Here is a 17,463-nt window from a genome sequence, read left to right as displayed (position 1 = left end):
CGGGCTTACTAGCTTGTAGTCAGAGGCGATGAGTTGAGGGAATGAGAAGGGACGCTCATCACCTGAGATAAGCAGCTTCCAGGTGTGGGTACACACATGTCACCCAGGCACCTCCCTGCCCCACTCCACAGAGAACACGTCACTTGGCTGGGGGCTGCTCCGGGCTAGGGAATGATAACCAGCTGGGCAGCTGATTCCCTGAGCCCACGAGAAGCCCCGCCCAGCTTCCCCAGGCTCCAGTGAGATTCTGGCTGGCTCCGTTCCTGCCTCATACTTGCTACATTTTAGGCGGGTGAGGTCATCGGACAGCAGATGAGGTAACTGCGCAGCCTGTTCAGGAGTTGGAAGAGATTACCATAGGGCCATTCAGTAAACAAAGTGGAGTCCCCAGAGGGTTGCCGACAGCTGGGCTCTGCCTCTGGCTGTGTGCAGTGGGAGCCCCAGGGACTCCAGAAGCCTGTCACACACACACACACACACACACACACACACACACACACACACACACACACACACACACACACACACAAATCACTGCCTGAGCTCAGGTCCTACCAAGTCCGGTGTCAACCAGAAGATCCTCCCAGGAGGAGGACCGACTGCTCTATGCAGGTTTGCAATGGACTCTGGGTAAACAAACATCAGAGTGAGTGCTCCAAGCAGCCAACACAGCACCAGGCAGGCCGGCCTTATAGTTGATAGCAGTGGGCCTATCAGTCAGAAATGCAGCCTTAATCTTCTGCTGTTCTTTCAGACAGAACTTTGACAGGGAAACCAATATTTTTAATAAATCAGCAGAAGAGCACCCTTATCAAATGTCTGTGAAACCACAGAATACAGATCAACTTTCCTCCCCCCCCCCCACCCGTGCCTCATTTTCCCTCCCTTCCTCCCCTCCCCCTCCGAGAACTTCTATTATTAAGCTACAAGCGAACACTAGGAATGGCATGGGAAACATAAAACTCAAACATAAAACGACGAAAATCAACAAAGAATACAGAGGAAGTTAGTGTGTCTGGTGGGGGGGGGGGGGAGAAGTACAAAGGCAGACAGTACAGGAAGGGACACCCTGAGAATGTCCTGAAATGAAAAGTAGAAGGAGAGCAACATGGTGCTGGTGGCTCTGTGCTCAAAGCTGTCTCCAACATCTCTGTGAGGTAACTTCACTGTGACCCCCCTTTTCACAGGTCAGCCCAGACCTCTTAGACGTCAAATAGCTCGCCCAAAGATATGGTAAGAATCAAGAAGACTGGAACCACACAAAGACCCCTAGCCTGGACTGTAATCACACCATCCCGGTCACCCACCGTTAAACAGACACCAAGGCACGCAGAGCCTCGGGGCCACTTGGAGGTCTGTTTTTCTGCTGGCCACAGAGGAGTCTGTGGAGACAGAGGCAGGGTAGGAAGACTAGAAGGAGGTTAGAAGGAGCAACATACACTGCCATGATCTGCTTAGGACTGACATGACAGAGAATGTGGAAATGACACACATACAAAAAAAAGAAAAAAAGAAAAAGAAAAGGCTGGGGTCATGTGGGCCACGTACTCCAATGGAGGTGCTCTAGCCACAGCCAAGAAACACAAGTTTATTACAAAGATGCTGAGGTCATGGAAATCAGGAGGAGACTAGTTATCGACTCTCTGTAGGAGGTCTCTGCAGGAGAGCAGTCTCAGGTCACAATCATCCCCGAGGAGGAAGCTGTGGTTGACAGTTTCTGCACACAAAGGCAACACCACACAAGAGGGAAGTCCTTGCCATTCCCATGGGTCTGAGGCATTGAAAAGTTCGCCCTGGCCATACACATGGCAAGCATACACATTTACTCAGGACCCCATTTGCACCCCACAATGCGTAATGGCATGGATGAGTTTGGATATGTGAAACGTCGCCAATCTTGCCAAAGGAATTCAGTCTTTCTTCATAGGTCGCGGGCAGCAGCCATTTGCTGGCGCTGGTTTGAATTTGTCCCCCTTGGCTGTGACCGTAACTCAGTGGTGAGGAACTTACGGGAGGCTCTGCCTTCACTCACCAGGGCCACCGAAAAAGTGAGCAATGGAGCTGAGTAAATAGCTCGGGTGGTTAAAAAAAAAAAGATTTCAATACACGAAGATGATCACCAGCCCCACAAAAAGCCAGGCATGGGGAACACATTTGTCAACACAGTGCTAGGGAGGTAAGGAAGGACAGGACTCTCTACCAATATTGATGCATAAATATAAACACTAAGGATTAGAACGGTTCTCATGGAAGAGTAGTTGCATCATCACACACACAAACACACACACACACACACACACACACACCACAGTAACTGTCAGAGACAACAGATGAATACATTATCTTCATTATAATAGTCACTTCACAATGTACATAAATAGCAAACAAATATCCAAATAGCAAGACATATATTGTGGAGGGTAGTGAAAAAATGGCCTTACCTAGTAGCCCAGGCTTCCAAATTATGGCAATCTTCCTGCCTCCCGGTTTACTTCAATTTAAAAGAGAAAACAACGTGATGTAATGAAGCATGTGGACAGTGTGACACTGCAGCTGTGTTGTTCCCAGAGCTATGTACCATGGATCAAGATCAAGGGCATTCCTGCAGGAAATCACATGATCTACTCTGAACCACACTGCACTTTAGCTACTACAGTCAAACTATGAATTTCTTATAAAGTCTTTACTTTCCTCCAGCTTTTTCCTTCCTGTTTTTCTTGTGTGTAGGTGGCAGGTGTGTGTGTTCCTATGGGTGAAGGTGCGCATGTGCACAAACATGCATGTGCGTGTGTGTGGGCATAAATGTGGAAGCTACAGGTCAACCCAGGTATCATTCTCAATAGACATCCACGGTGGAGTTTGGTTTTCTTGTTTGTCTTCAAGAGTCTCTCTCACTGGGACCTTGAACTCACCAATTAGGCTAGATTGGCTGGTCTATCCTGAGCTCCTGGGAACCACTTGTTTCTGCTTCTTCCGAGATAAGATTATAAATGTGCACCACCATGCCTGACTTTCTACAAGGGGGCTGGGGATTGAACACAGGTAAAGCAAGTGCTGCCCCAACTAATGTCATCCATTTTAAGAAAACTACCCAAATTCTCCAAAACACAAGGGGTGCCCTAAAAGCCCTTTCCTTTCGATTTTGATTCTGATTTATTCTTTTCTCAAACAATGCATCCTGACCACGGTTTCATCTCCATCCACCCAGTTCTCCCCCACCTCCCCTCACCCCCAGATCCACCTCTTGTGCCCCCACCCACTATAGAAAAGAGCAGGCCTCTCAGGGACACCAACCAAAGACCGCACGACAAGATACAATAAGACCAGTCACAAACCCTCATATTAAGGCTGGACAAGGTGACCCAGTAGGAAGAGAAGGGTCCCAAGAGCAGGCAAAAGAGTAAGAAACACCCCCATTCCCACTGTCAGGAGCCTCCCTGCCCCCCAATAAAAACAGCAAGCCAATAACCATAACATATGCAGAGGACCCAATTTGGACTAATGCAGGCTCTGCAATCACCACGGAAGTCCTTTCTTATTCGACAGTCTTATTGGTCCCTTGGTCCCCCTGCTCTAACTGGGATCAATTGTTTTCCACACCTGTAATGTAGCTCACATCCCAAGGCTAGCCACTTTGCACTGTACTTCTGACCAGCCCTCCTGCTCCTCAGGTGCCCAAGGCCCTGTCTGTTTGGTCCCTTCCGCTCCAGTCTCTCACACAGCCTTCGTTGTGTTCTTTCTGACCCCTGGCAAACACCAGAACTATCTCCTCCCTTCCCTGCCTCAGATCTTCTTGCCGCTTGCTCTACCCATTCCGATCGGATAGCAACCCTGTCACTGAACCTAAAACAACACATTCACCAAAAAATAACTTCAGTACTTTTCAACACAGCTCTCCTGCTTCTTAATATTGTCCTTATTTTAATAGATCCACATTTTTTTTTCTGCCACTGTTGTTTTGCATGGATCTTACTATAAAAATGTCAAGTCCAAGGGAGCAGTGTGTGTTTGTTTGCTTGTTTATTTTCTACCCGTGAGTCTCAACCCCTAATGTGTATCTAATGCACTAAAGGTACACAGAAGTTCAAGAGGCGCAGCTAAAGAGCTCACAGAAGGCAGGAAGCCATATTCCACACTCTGCCTCGATCTCTTCTACAGCAGGTTCTTGATTTACAGCTGAGTTGCAAACCAATAAGCCCATCATCCCACGTAAACTGAAACTGTCACAAGGCAAAATGCATTTGGCCTACCTGACCTACAAAACATCGCAGCTTGACCCAACCTGCTTTACATGTGCTCTGAACACCTATGTTAACCTACAGGTGGTCAAAAACCATCTAACACAAATCCTATTTACAACAAGGTGTTGGACATCTTGGATAATTTATTGAAGGCTGCTCTGAAAGTGAAAAATGGAATGATTTACAGGCGTCCGTCCAGTCTGTTATAAAGCCAGAAAAGCATGAGTCAAACCACTGTAAGCCAAAACCACTGATACACCACCCTCTGACCTGAGGGAAGAGAACCCAGAATCTTAGGATTGCTCTTCGAAAGGCGCTATGGGGTGATATGTTTTAAGAAGAGAAAAGAACTCTAAGCTAGCGTCGTGGCGTTTAAGGACTTAGGAGATAAAGCACATGGCCGTCACTTAGTTACCGGATTAGGTTTGGTTTGTTTAAGTGAGTGAACAATGTAAAGTAAAGGGAGAAAAAAAAGAAATTGCTCAATTCTGCTACTGGTTCTATAGAAGCCTAGGTACTTCCAAAACCCCTCTGTTACAAAACACCACAAATGCTGGATTAATGACTAAGTTAAATGAATTAACACGTTTCTTTAAAAAAAAAAAAAAATTCAGGATGTGGGGGTACTGAGGAACCAAATGTTAAAGCCAGAACTCTTGAGCAGGGTTAGCAAAACAAAGTGTAGGCCAACCACCTGCTTCTGTAAATAAAGTTTCATTGGCATACAGCCACACCCTTTCAGCTACATATGGTTTGTGGCTGCTTTTGTGTTTCAACAATGGAGCTCTGCAGGTGCAACTGACACCATATGGCTCACAGGCTTAAAATATATACTAGCTGACCCTTAAGAACATTTTTCATGGTTGTTCAAAGAAATGTGGTCTTTGGAGCCTGCACAGGGAAAAGGATGAACCTAAGATTAACATAAGACTTAAACCTTGAAACAGGCTCTGTTGTGGGGTTGAATCTGAAACGACCCCCTCAGGACCAGGTTTGGGAAGCCCCATTTTTCCAACTAGAGGCTCTATGTTAGAAAGCGGGAATCCTTCAGGTGATGGGAGCCAGCTAATAGAAGTAGATCTTTGCTTGTCAACGTGGCACAACGTGGCCACTGCCCTCCATCGCCACTGCCGTCCGTCCCCGCTGCCCTGCATCCCCACTGCCATCCGTCCCCCCTGCCAGGAAGGAACAAAATACCCTTACACCGTGACTCTAAATAAACCTTCCCTCCCTTAAGCTGCCTGTGTCGCATGATTCGATGACAATGACACAAAAGTAACTAGAAGATTCACTCTTTGCAGAGGATAAACTACAGAAAAACACCCACTGATTGCTGGCTCTACTGTAGCTTCGGGAAAGAAACATTAATATAATAATAATAATAATAATAATAATAATAATAATAATAATAATAATAAACAAAAGTAGTGGTAGTGGCCTCCTGGGAAATAATAATCATAGGCCTGTTTTTAACTTTCATATAATCTTAATTAAACACCCCACAAAGAAAAAACATGTCATGCAGGAGGACATGCAAATACTATCCAAAAAGAAAGTTTTCACTACCCATGAGTCCACACATTGGGCTCCATTAACTATAAAAAGATAGGCACTTGAGGAGATGGCTCAGCAGGTAAATGGAATAGAAGTTTGTATCCCAAGGATCCTCATAAAAACTGGCTGGACATCACAGCTCGCCAGTAATCCTAGAATATGGGAATGAACAGATCCCACAGCAAGCTAGTCAGCTAGACTAGCCAAATTGGCGAGCGCTGGGTTCACCTTACAGACCCTGAGCAATATATAAGATGGAAAATGAAAGAAAGACACCTGACACCGACCTTGGACCATCACAATCATACACACACACATACACATGTATATATACACACACACAACACACATACACTCACACACATACACACACATATACATACACATACACTCACACACATACACAGACAGACACACACACATATACTCACACACACATAACACACATACACTCATACACATACACACACATATACATACACACACACTCACACACATACACAGACAGACACACACACATATACTCACACACACAGACACACACACATACATACAAATGCATACATACACACATACACATAGACACACATACACACATACACTCACACATACACACAGACATATACACACACTCACACACACACATACATACATACACAGACACACACACATACACACACACACACACAGACACACACACACACACACACACACACACACACACGAACATGCATACAGAAAAAAAAAAAAAAACCCGAAACCATAAGTAGCAAAACCCACATCCAGGAGTCAAAAGAAATAACCATAATTTAAACCTGTGAGGTCTCCAAACAGAACTATTAAATAAAGGAGCATAAAATGACTGTGTATGCTGTACATGCACTAAACACAATGGATTACACACCTAAAATCAGTTAGAACACTGTCTTGTGCCAGCTGAGAAAATGGGCCTCCTAGGTTTATACATATGAATGCCTGATGCCCTGTGGAGCTATGGCTCCCACATTAAACACTTTCTTCTCTAAGTTACTCTGTATGCACAGAGAAAGGCAGGTGTGACCACTGATGTTCAGAACAGTAGCACTAGACAGCCATGGAGGCCCAAGGCCAGCCAATGTACTGTGTTCAGTGAGAAACCATCTATGCTGTATGGTCTTACGTCAACTTGATACACCAACCAGAGTTATCGGAAAGGAAGGAACCTCAACCAAGAAGATGCTTCCATAAGACCCGGGTATTTTATTCCTTTTCTTTTCTTTTCTTTCTTTTTTTGTTCTTTATGCGTTTTACATCATGTACCCCAATCCCACTGATTTCCCCATCCCTCTATATCTGTCCTTGCAACTTCCCTGCCCCAAAGGAAAAACAAAACAAAACAACAACAAAACATCTTGTAGTGTAGTCACGGTGTATCCCACGGTATAGCGTTGGCTCAAACAGCTTACTTACAAGTGTTCATTGCAATGAGTCATTGGTCTGGTTCAAGGCCTCTGGCTTCTGCTGCACTGAGATACTGGATCTTCACGGACACTCTTCTCAGATACCTTGTTGCCCTGTGACACGGAGATCCTGCAGCTTTGGATCAGCAGAGACTGGTCCCTTCATGCCTCCAACAGTTCATAGATGGGGTAGATGTTGGGGCAGGCTGCTCTGGAACCAGGCCTGGGTAGTAGCCGAATTGGTCTGATGCCAGCTTTCCTGCTTTGCCCAGGTGAGGGGCAGGTCCAACACTCCTGTCTGCAGCAAGCAAGGGACCTGCTCTACCTTGCCCATGCCATTGAGGCAGGCTCCTGGTGAGGCATTTTCTTAATTAGTGATTAATGGGGGAGGGCTCAGTTCATTGTGGGACTCCTAGGTTCTTTAAGAAAGCAGGCTGAGCAAGCCAGGGGGAGCAGGCCAGTAAGCAGCACCCCTTCATGGCCTTTTCAGCAAGTCCTGCCTCCAGGTTTCTTCTTTGTTTGAGTTCCTGTCCTGACTTACTTTAATGACCAGCAGTGATATGAAAGTGTAAGAAAAAGAAACCCTTTCCACCTCAACTTGTTTTTTTGGTCCTGGTGTTTCATTGCAGCAATGGTAATCCTAAGACACCATCTCAAGGGAATAAATGATACAACATCACACCCAACACCTTCCGCTGACCTCCCCACAGCATAAATAGATACAAACATACGCACACAGCACGTGACACATGCAGCAGGGGTGGGGTGGGGATGCTGAGCTTGAGCTTCTCTGGAAAATAAAACTTTGAGAAAAAGAAGGAAGGAAAAAAGGAAGGAAGGAAGAAGGAGGGGCGAGGGAGGGAGGGGGAGGGGAAGGAGTGATGGAGGGGTGGGGAGGGAGAGGGAGGGAGAGAGAGAAAGGGAGGAGGAGAGGGAGAGAGGGGGAAGAGGAAGGGAAAGGGAGGGGGAAGGAGGGAGGGAAAGGGAGGGGGAAGGAGGGAGGGAGGAGAGGAGGAGGGAGGGAGAGAGAGAAAGAGAGAGAAAGGGAGGAGGAGGGAGGGAGGAAGGGAGGGAGGAGGAAAAGAAGGAAGGAAGGAAGGAAGAGGAACAGAGGGAAGGTGGAAGGGAAGGAGGGAGGGAGGAAAAGGGAGGGAGGGGAGAAAAGGGAGGGAAAAAGGAAGGGAGGGAGGAAGGAAGGGAGGGAGGAAGGGAAGGAGGGAAGAAGGAAAGGAGGGAGGGAAGGAGGGAGGGAAGGAGGGAGGGAGGGAGGGAGGGAGGGAGGGAGCAAGCAAGGAAGCAAGCTAGCTAGCTAAGATGTTCCATTATGAATTTTGCAGTATAGAAGGTATGGAAGATTCTTCCTCCCCACTTCCCACAGTGATTTCATCTGTTTTTCAGGATGAGAGTAGCAGTCATTTTTCACAACGTTCCAACCTTTTCACAAAAACAGAGCTGTGCAGGTCTGAGGGCTCTCCATAGAGACTTGGGCACAGGCTTGTTGTATCCTTTGATTCCAGTGGGCAGCCTGAGGTTTTCCTGATAGAAGCTACTGGTATCATTTCTGTCATACGCCTCATGATTTCTCTTTAGACACCCCTCGCCATAAACAGACTAGGCCGTAACCAGGTGTCTGCGGTTTCATTTTTGTCTCAAAAGTGAAGTGAAGCCACCCCCACCTCCATTAAGGGCAGGCCTCAGTGTTGCTGAGGGCATCTTCCAAGCACAGCCTGGGGGAACAGCAAAAGGGAAAGAGCTGTTTACTCTGCAGGCACTTGTCTGACCCCTCCTTTATGGTATCACGTCATTAAACGCTCCCATGGAAGGTGCAAGCTCTCTCAGCGTACCCCAGTTTGATTTCTAATGTTGAAAATTCCCGTGTGTTGTCCAGCTCCCCATTCTGTTTTTAGTACACCGCTAAACACATTATATAGAGCCTTCGGCACTCCTTTCGTAAACTCAGCTTGGTGCTAGATGAGTTTGCCCAACCGTACGGAGGTCAAGGTAAATGTTCTGAGCCCAATTAGGATAGGGTGCACCAAGCCGGAGTGTTTGGTAGGCAAGCACTGTGTACTTGCGATTTGAGATGTATTCATTTTCCCCAAGGGTGTGTTGGGATGTAATCCATCCTAAGGTGATGAAGACTATAGAGTAGAGGCTGCCAGAAAACAGGGGAAGAGTGAGGAGAGGCACTTCCTTCTGACCACTGCATTATAAAACCAAACCTTGCTGAACAAGACCCACGATCAAAGAAATTTCTCATTAGAAGTAACCTGTTCATAGCCAGATTCGTGGCCAGGAACCTGATGCCTGTGTCGGTTACAACCCACTGCCTGTTTCGGTGCAGCTTGGGTCTGAGATGGTTTCTACACTTTGTTAATGACTGAAAAAATATCTAAGAATATTTCAAGGCAGTCCAGTGACATGAAACTCGAGTTTCAGACATGCTATGGGCTGGATGTTCCTATCATTCCCCAAATTTTACATGCTAAAACCTTACCACCAAGGCTCTGGAGCGGGAGGTGGGAACACGGGGGGGGGGGGGGGGACTAGGGTGTGACGGTAGAGCCCTCAGAAATGGGATTGGTACCTTCATGAAAGAGGTTCAAGAGAGATGCCTGGTTAAGGACAGAGTAGTGAACCCCCCAGTGGAAATCAAGTCTTCCAGTGCCTTATTTTGTTTGTCTCCACTCTGATGTGCTTTCAGTACTCGAGTATGTACATTAGATGAAACCTTATATATATATATATATATATATATATATATATATATATATATATAGTTAGTTAGTTATATAGTTATATGTTAGGTTTTGTGCTAGATGAGGGGAAAAAAGCCCTGCTATTTACAGACCGCTAGCCCATGTCTTTACTGGGGTGGCTGGAAGGGCTAAGAGGGGTCTGCAATACCTATTGGACTATACCTATACTTGTTTGCTCTAAGATGGCTATTTTGGCCCTGTAATCGTGGAATTGAGTAGGTATAACAGAAATGACATTCTGAGTAACTAAGGCCAGAGAGGAGAGGCACGGACCTCACACCAGTGGAAGGAATAACCACGTTTGATACATGTTCCCCAGTGTGTCTGACACGCCTTTGCCTTCCCCATCCCACCTCCTTGTTCTGGGGTACAGAATGTTCTCATGCTTCCCATATTTCGCATGCCTGCTGGACGCCCATGACCACAAAGTGACATATTTGCCTGGTCCACAGCCACGGGCTGAGCTTGGCACCCACAGGCCTGGCTGGCTCAGCCCAGGTAGATGAGACTCCGGAGGCTCTAAATCAGTGCAGGGTGAATCATTTTAAGAGTTACGGGAGGTAATGGATGCTAAAGGGACCACTTTTCTTCTCTCCTGTAAACTGAGGCACTACGCTCCCTGTCTCTCTTCCGAACTGATAAACAACAGAGGTTCTGGTCACTGGGAGAGCCGCAGCTTCCAGAGTTACGCAACTCCTATAGCTATCAGCTCCCAGCATCCCTTTTTCTTCGAAAGGGTTTGAAGAGATTGAAACCTAGCTCTCTCACTGGCTACGTGATCTAGGAGAAGACACCACGTGTCTCTGAGCCGGGGCGGCTTTGTCAAGAAAACCAGGACAGTGACCTCTCTGGAGATTCAAAGCTGTCAAGCAGGCAAGGTTTCCAAGGCTTCTGTGCCCCCTCCCCCTTCACCCACTCCCTGCCATCCTCCGGCTCCTTTCCCTCCACTGCCTTTACGTCTTCTACTTCCGTCTTGTTTTCCTTCCCGAGAATCTATCCTTCAAGTTCAACAAGCCAACCCTGGGCTCTCCGAGGTCCCACTGCCCTACACTCATACTGTGTTCCCTATTCCCTATGCCATGGCCCTCACCTCCATCCCTCAATATCAAAATCATTCCTACGACCGCCCATCACCTCTTTAGCCTTCCGAGGCTGTAAACTTGATTCATTGTTCTTCCTTTGTCGCCAGGCACATTGACTCCACTGCTCTCCAACAGTAAAGGGGTAGATCTGAGGTCTGCAAATCATAATCATTTCCATAAACTGTTACTCATAATCCCCTCTCATAATCACTTGTAGGGTCGATAACCAGCCTCTTCAAACCGTAAAATCTGGAAGAGAAAAGAAATCTCATAAAACTCTGACCTTATAGGAATTGAAAAGTCCTTTGTGTCGACGAAGTATAGCAACTCCACGGAAAGGCCTGTGCGACCTCCTGTCCTCATTGGACTCCAGTCCCTGCCTGGGATCAGGGGCAGGATGTCTGTCCTCGAGTCCCTTCATGTGCCTTTAATGATCAGCCTGTCAGCCTCTCTGATGAAAAGAGCACAGAACAGGCAAGTTTGTCCCTAAGGGAAAGGAATGCTAAGTACTTAATGCTCCCTGGGTGTCCTTTATCCCAAAGAGGTGGACAGTCTGAGCAGAAGTTATTTCCAATCCTCTCTCCCTGGTTTCAAAAAAAGTTCAGGGTGTGAGCGGTAGTGGAATACACTAGGAAGTCCTTTAGAGGATGCTTCCTTCTTCAAGGACTACCAAAAGCCAGGTGTAAAAACCAGGAACAAGCAGAAGGCAGCCAAGGGCATATTGTTTTCTGGAAGATCAGTACACGTAATTTCTTTCATCACTGCAAATGATTTTGTGTGCACCATGTAAATAAGCTTTTTTTTTTTTTTTTTAAAGTGGAAACCTCAGATGAAGGAGGAAAACACTGAGGCCTTTTATAAAGGAAAGCCTTTCCCTCGGGAAATAATCGAAGGCCCCAACTGCTCAAGTCTTTCAAAGACCGTACAAGGCACCCTGAGCACACTGTAGAGAACAAGTCTGCGTTCTCTAGGGAACTGGTTGTATGATCTAATAGGTCTTTGCCCTCATTCCAACTCCAGTGATTCATGTGTGACTTATTTAATTGTTATCATCTATTGCAGATATCTAAAAGAATGCTTTTATTCTTCAAAAAAAAAAAATCTAAATTCAAATCACCTTTAATATCACCAAGTTTCTACTCCCATCTTCCTTCAGAGCGCTGACACATTAACTTTTTGACCTACCTTCAACCCCACTTCCAGCTTCCAGGATACAAAAAGTACATCTGCTAAGCAGCTGGGTATAATGGGCCGCCCCACCCACCGGTGCATTGAAAACAGGCTTTAGGGAACGAAGGGTTAAATGAAGTCCCCCAGGAATTCCAATCTATTGCAAGCTGCTAAATCAGAAGCTGCCCGGGCCTAGGTGTAACCACAGCTAAGAAAACAATGCCTAACTGCTTTACCCTTAACAGCATTTAGCATTTATCATGGTCAGAAAACCACCTGTTACTTGAGAGAGTGTCAGAAAGGATTCTAAGCCATAATTAAAAGAATAAAAACATATTGTGAATTGCTCAGCGAACCTTGGGCAGATGTGCTATTTAGCTGTGGGCTTGATCTGTGATATTAATCTGAAATAAAGATAGCAGAAAAAAAAAAAAAAAAAAAAAAAAAAAAAGTGCGCTGAACTGATCCTCTGCTTGCCTGAAGGTTTTGTTTCTTTTGTAGACTTTAACAGTTGTGGTTAGCAGCCTAAATGCTGGCAGAGCTGATGTGTCTCGAAAACAAACCTGAGTATGTCTGGCAGTCACTTAGGACAGCTGGCAGCCAATCAGATGTGCACAAACCGCTGGGCATCGGTGTGAATCTCTGCAAATGACAGTTGCAATGATAAACAAGTAGTGTCAGCCAACAGGGTGCCATCATCCCTCAGTTAGGCACTCTCTAGCCCCTGCTTTTTGTGGTCATTTGTCTGTTTTTCGGAGACCAAGTTCCTCTGTGTGGCCTTGGCTGTCCTGGAACTCACTCTATAGACCCAGCTGGCCTTAAACTCAGAGATCAGCCTGCCTCTGCCTCCCAGGAGCTGGAATTAAAGCCATGAACCACCAAAGGCAAAGGAATCCTCTACCCCAGCAGAATGCACACTTGAATACCTGGGCCCACTCAAGAGATACTCGGATCCTTGGGAAAACATACTTCTCCAAGGACGGGCCAAATAGCTGTTAACCTCAGACACACAGGGCAAAGTACGGAACTGAACGCAGCCGCTGACTGCTCGGAAGTACCACTTCGTTTGGCAGTGTTGTTTTGTATTTAAGTTTCTCCATCTTCTTAAACTCCCTCTAAAGCTTCAGGCAAGAGTGTCTATCTGAGAAGGTGAAGGGAAGGGCATGGAGATGTGAACTGAAGAAGCCAGGGCAAAGCAATTTGCTGGCTTCTGGGTGTTCATAGCTTTGAAGCCAGCATCATCCTCAGAAGACTGCTCAGTGCAGCTGACAGATCTATGCAAATGTGTGGAAAATGAAGAAAAGGCAAGCTGGCATTCATTTCGAAGGCTGAAAAGGAATCACTTCGATTTGCAATGATTTTAATCTACCTCTTTTACCACAGTGAAACATTGCAAAAACAAGAGCCCCGAATGTCACAAGATGAAGCTTACAAGAGCACTGTTGGCATACCTTTTCATTCCTGAACAATTACCTTGCCATATACATTCACTTGGAACAGTATATCGTGACACGTTCGATTTGGATTCTGAAAGATAGTGACATATATAAATATCTCAAATGTAGAACCGTCATTACCACACAACCTGCTGTTGTGTGTGCTCCTTTCTGTGTATGTTGAGCCTACGGAAAGTTTAAGCTCCTTACTTCATGCGGTTGATGACTATTAGTCTGAAAGAGAGTATATATTTTTCTCGCCTTGAAAAAGTCTTTCCCCGATAGGTATATCAGCTTTTAACAGCAAAGGCCCAGAGACTCATTTCTTCTCAGACTCAGTGGTCTTGCAGTGCTAACCTCCCGGACACAAAGGCCCCCAAAGTGGTACAGCCCCCTGTGGACTCTATTCTTCGGTGGCCCCAGACACCTGCACAGCTTGTTGTTTAAACCATTGGCCAGAAGCTGGCTGTGCTGTCCCTTCCTTCACATCCCTCTGCCTGTTCAAGAGCCAGTCTGGGATCTTGTACTGGTGTGATTCTACAAGACGGTGGCCACACATTCCACCTCCTCATCCGTGAGTTCTCCAGCTCTTGAGGTCAGTGTTTGCCTTCCTCAGCACCACACGAGTACATCTCTACCCCCTACCCTGCATGGCAGTGATGGCAAAGGCTAGTTTGGGATGTTGGTATTGAGTGTTCACAAAATGTTCTGGAACTTCTCACACAGCAGTGTGTAGGCCTCCTGTGGAAGGCCTTGGAAAACTTTTGAGAGCCTCTTTTCTGGCCCAGATTATGATCTATATTTAAGATATATTTTTTCTGCCTCAGTGGTTCAGAGTACTGGTTGTTCTTCTAGAGGACCCAGGTTCAATTCCCAGCACCCACGTGGCAGCTCACACCTGCCTATAACTCCAGCTCCAGGGGATCCGACACCTTCTCGCAGACATACGTTCAGGCAAAATACATGAAATAAAAACTAAATAAATCAATTTTTTAAAATATACTTAAAGACTAGATCCCTATGTTAGTAATTACAACCTTTCTGAATTCGTAGTCCTGAGTGGCCATTATGTGGCTGCAAGCTTATGATCACCCTTCTATGGTGCCTCATTATCTTTCAAATGACAGACTGTTACTCAAGATGACAGCTACAAACACCTTTTGTAAAATCACGTCCCCTTACTCTGGAGGCTTCATATCTGCCATGGTGGAGCCCTAAAAGCTTTCTAAAAGTTCTCTTCCCGTTTCTGACCTTGCTCATCCTACTCTGTCCTCTTAAAATGCCCTCCCAAATTGCCCTTCCTACAGTAGAAGTCTCATTCCTGGACCACCTCCTTGGGTACCACACCGATGTCCTATTTATGGCTATGTTCCTGGACTAAGCAAACTAACTGGCCTGAGTAGAGATGTGGCATGCGCTCAGGAATATGATTCACATACTTTTCAAGCATTAGTGTTTCCTAAGATGCCTCTGGTCCCTTCCTCTGCTCTTCTCTGGACCACAGCGTTAGAATTCTTTTGCGGGCTTTCCATGTTTAAACAAGCATTTCAGTTATATGTCAGCATTGTCCTGACCTCCCACTCCACCATTTGCCAACTGCTAAGACTGTCCGTTCGTGTGCCTTATAGGAACCCAGCTCTGTGTTTAATGAGAACAGGAATACCTAATACCTGACAGTGCGGCAGAGTTAGGGAGTCAGCCTCATAGTACCCGTGCCATTCCTGCTCTATGTACACTCCGTATGGGTCCATGAACTCCAGAGCCACGGTGAGTAAGGAGTGAGGTGGGGCTGGGGAGGTGGAGGCCTTGCTCAAGGCCAGCCCAAGTTACATAGCAAGGTTTCAGCTCAGAAAAAAAGAAAAAAGAAAAAAAAAAAACAATGGGTCGAAACACTTTTTAAAATGAGCATCCGCACTGAATACATACAGGCTCTTTGCTCTTGTCATATCCCCTAGATAATACATTATGTAAAAAAAAATTTACATAGGCTTAAGTTGTATCCCATATTATAAATAATCTATATGTGTTAAGAAGAGTAGTGCAGGTTATATACAAATTTGTTGCCCTTTTCATGTAAGAGGATTTGGGTATCATGAGGGCTTCTAGAACAAATCCCTTGTGCACATGTAAAGAGGACTCTGTAAAATAAGAATGATATCATCTCACGTATGAAAAGTACAAGTCACGTGTATTGGCAACTTACTTCATGCCAGGAATGATAAAGACTATGTCACCCTCACAGTGTCATGAGAAAAGCCCTTCTTTGTACTGAGTCTACAAGGAAGAATGTGGTACCCTGCCGGCAGTGGTCAGCATCACCGAGGGGCAGATAGTGTGGTGCCAGGGTTCGTGCACTTGGCCTACTTCATAATCTTGGAGCTAGAAATGATGGAGCCAGACAGGAAATTAGCTCTTCCTTTATCTTCCATAGATAGCCTCCTCTATCCTCCTTGGGAAGAACTTGATCGAAGAACTGGGTAATGCCAGCATTCTAGAAACAGAGGCAGGAGGATTGCTGAGTTGGACGTGAGCCTGGTCTGTTGATCGAGTTCTAGGACAGTCAAGACTACACGGTAAAACACTGTCTCAAGAAGAAGGAAAAAACAAAACCAAGGCTACTTTGAGAGCTCAGCTGTGACTTAAAGGAGCATTCGTTGGCTATCAGCACTGAGTCTGAACCCTTCTGGGCTCAAAGCCCACTTCTGCCTTTTGCGAGTGGCATGGTTTTCTGGAAGTTGTTTAACTTCTCTGTACACCATATCCCCAGCCCCACAATGGAGGTGATAATGTTTCGATCTACTGAGGTAATCCATGAAGCACAAGGGATGGGTGGATGTGATATCTGTCCCCACTCAGTGTGTTCAGAAGTCAGTAGACAGTCCCAAAAGACTTCATTCAGTGTTATCTGGGTCTTCTGGTTCCCTCTATGCTAGGGATGGAACATCCCAGCCCCATCATCATGATTAGGTTTTCTTTAGCATGTCCCCCAGCTTCATATGACTGGGGCTGTGGCTAATGCCTCCTGCCACAAACATGCAAGCCTTCCAGTCTCATCTGATATAGTCCTTCTCCCTTCCAGAATGCTCCAACCCCTGCCAGCCCCTGGGAATACATTAACAACTATACAGATGCTCATTTTGTCCTTTCCACCCACATGGTCCTCCAGATGGGACTGACATTCTACCCTACCCCACTTTCCATTTGTGTGCACTTAACCCACCTAAAAGGCCACCAGCGGTGCCCATGTGCAGACACTCCCAGATCTCCTATCTGACCATCTCTCTGGCCACAGATTTCTGCCTCTCTCCTCCTCTGCTGCCTTCTGTCTATTTCTCTGCCTCTCCCCTCTCCCTTAGAGATTCTGTTTCCATCTCTGACTCTCTCTGTCTTTCTACACACATACACACACACACACACACACACACACACACACACACAATATGCTAATTGGGCTCCCAAGTGAGTTTGTTTCACCCCTGTAGGCAGAAGTGAATCTAGTGGGGTTAGAGAGAACATACTTCACACCTGTCAATTAAGCTCAATCACTTGTTGTGTGAAACTAGACCTTGATGCCCAGGGACAGGCTGACCTGGCTGGACTGGGGACTCAGCTGTCCTTCCAGAGTGGGCTCAGGGAACAAATGCCCCTTCTGTTCCCAGAAGATGAGAGCACGCATCCCTTGGAATGTCCGGGAGCAGCTGTGGGGCTCCCCATAGGGTGGACAGAGCACTGTTCCCAGGCCAGGCAGCACAAGGAACTATATGTACCGCTGTTGGTCAGCT

Source organism: Micromys minutus, assembly GCF_963924665.1.
Source record: "Micromys minutus genome assembly, chromosome: 26".
Classification (NCBI taxonomy): domain Eukaryota; kingdom Metazoa; phylum Chordata; class Mammalia; order Rodentia; family Muridae; genus Micromys; species Micromys minutus.
Note: the sequence above shows the minus strand (reverse complement) of the source record.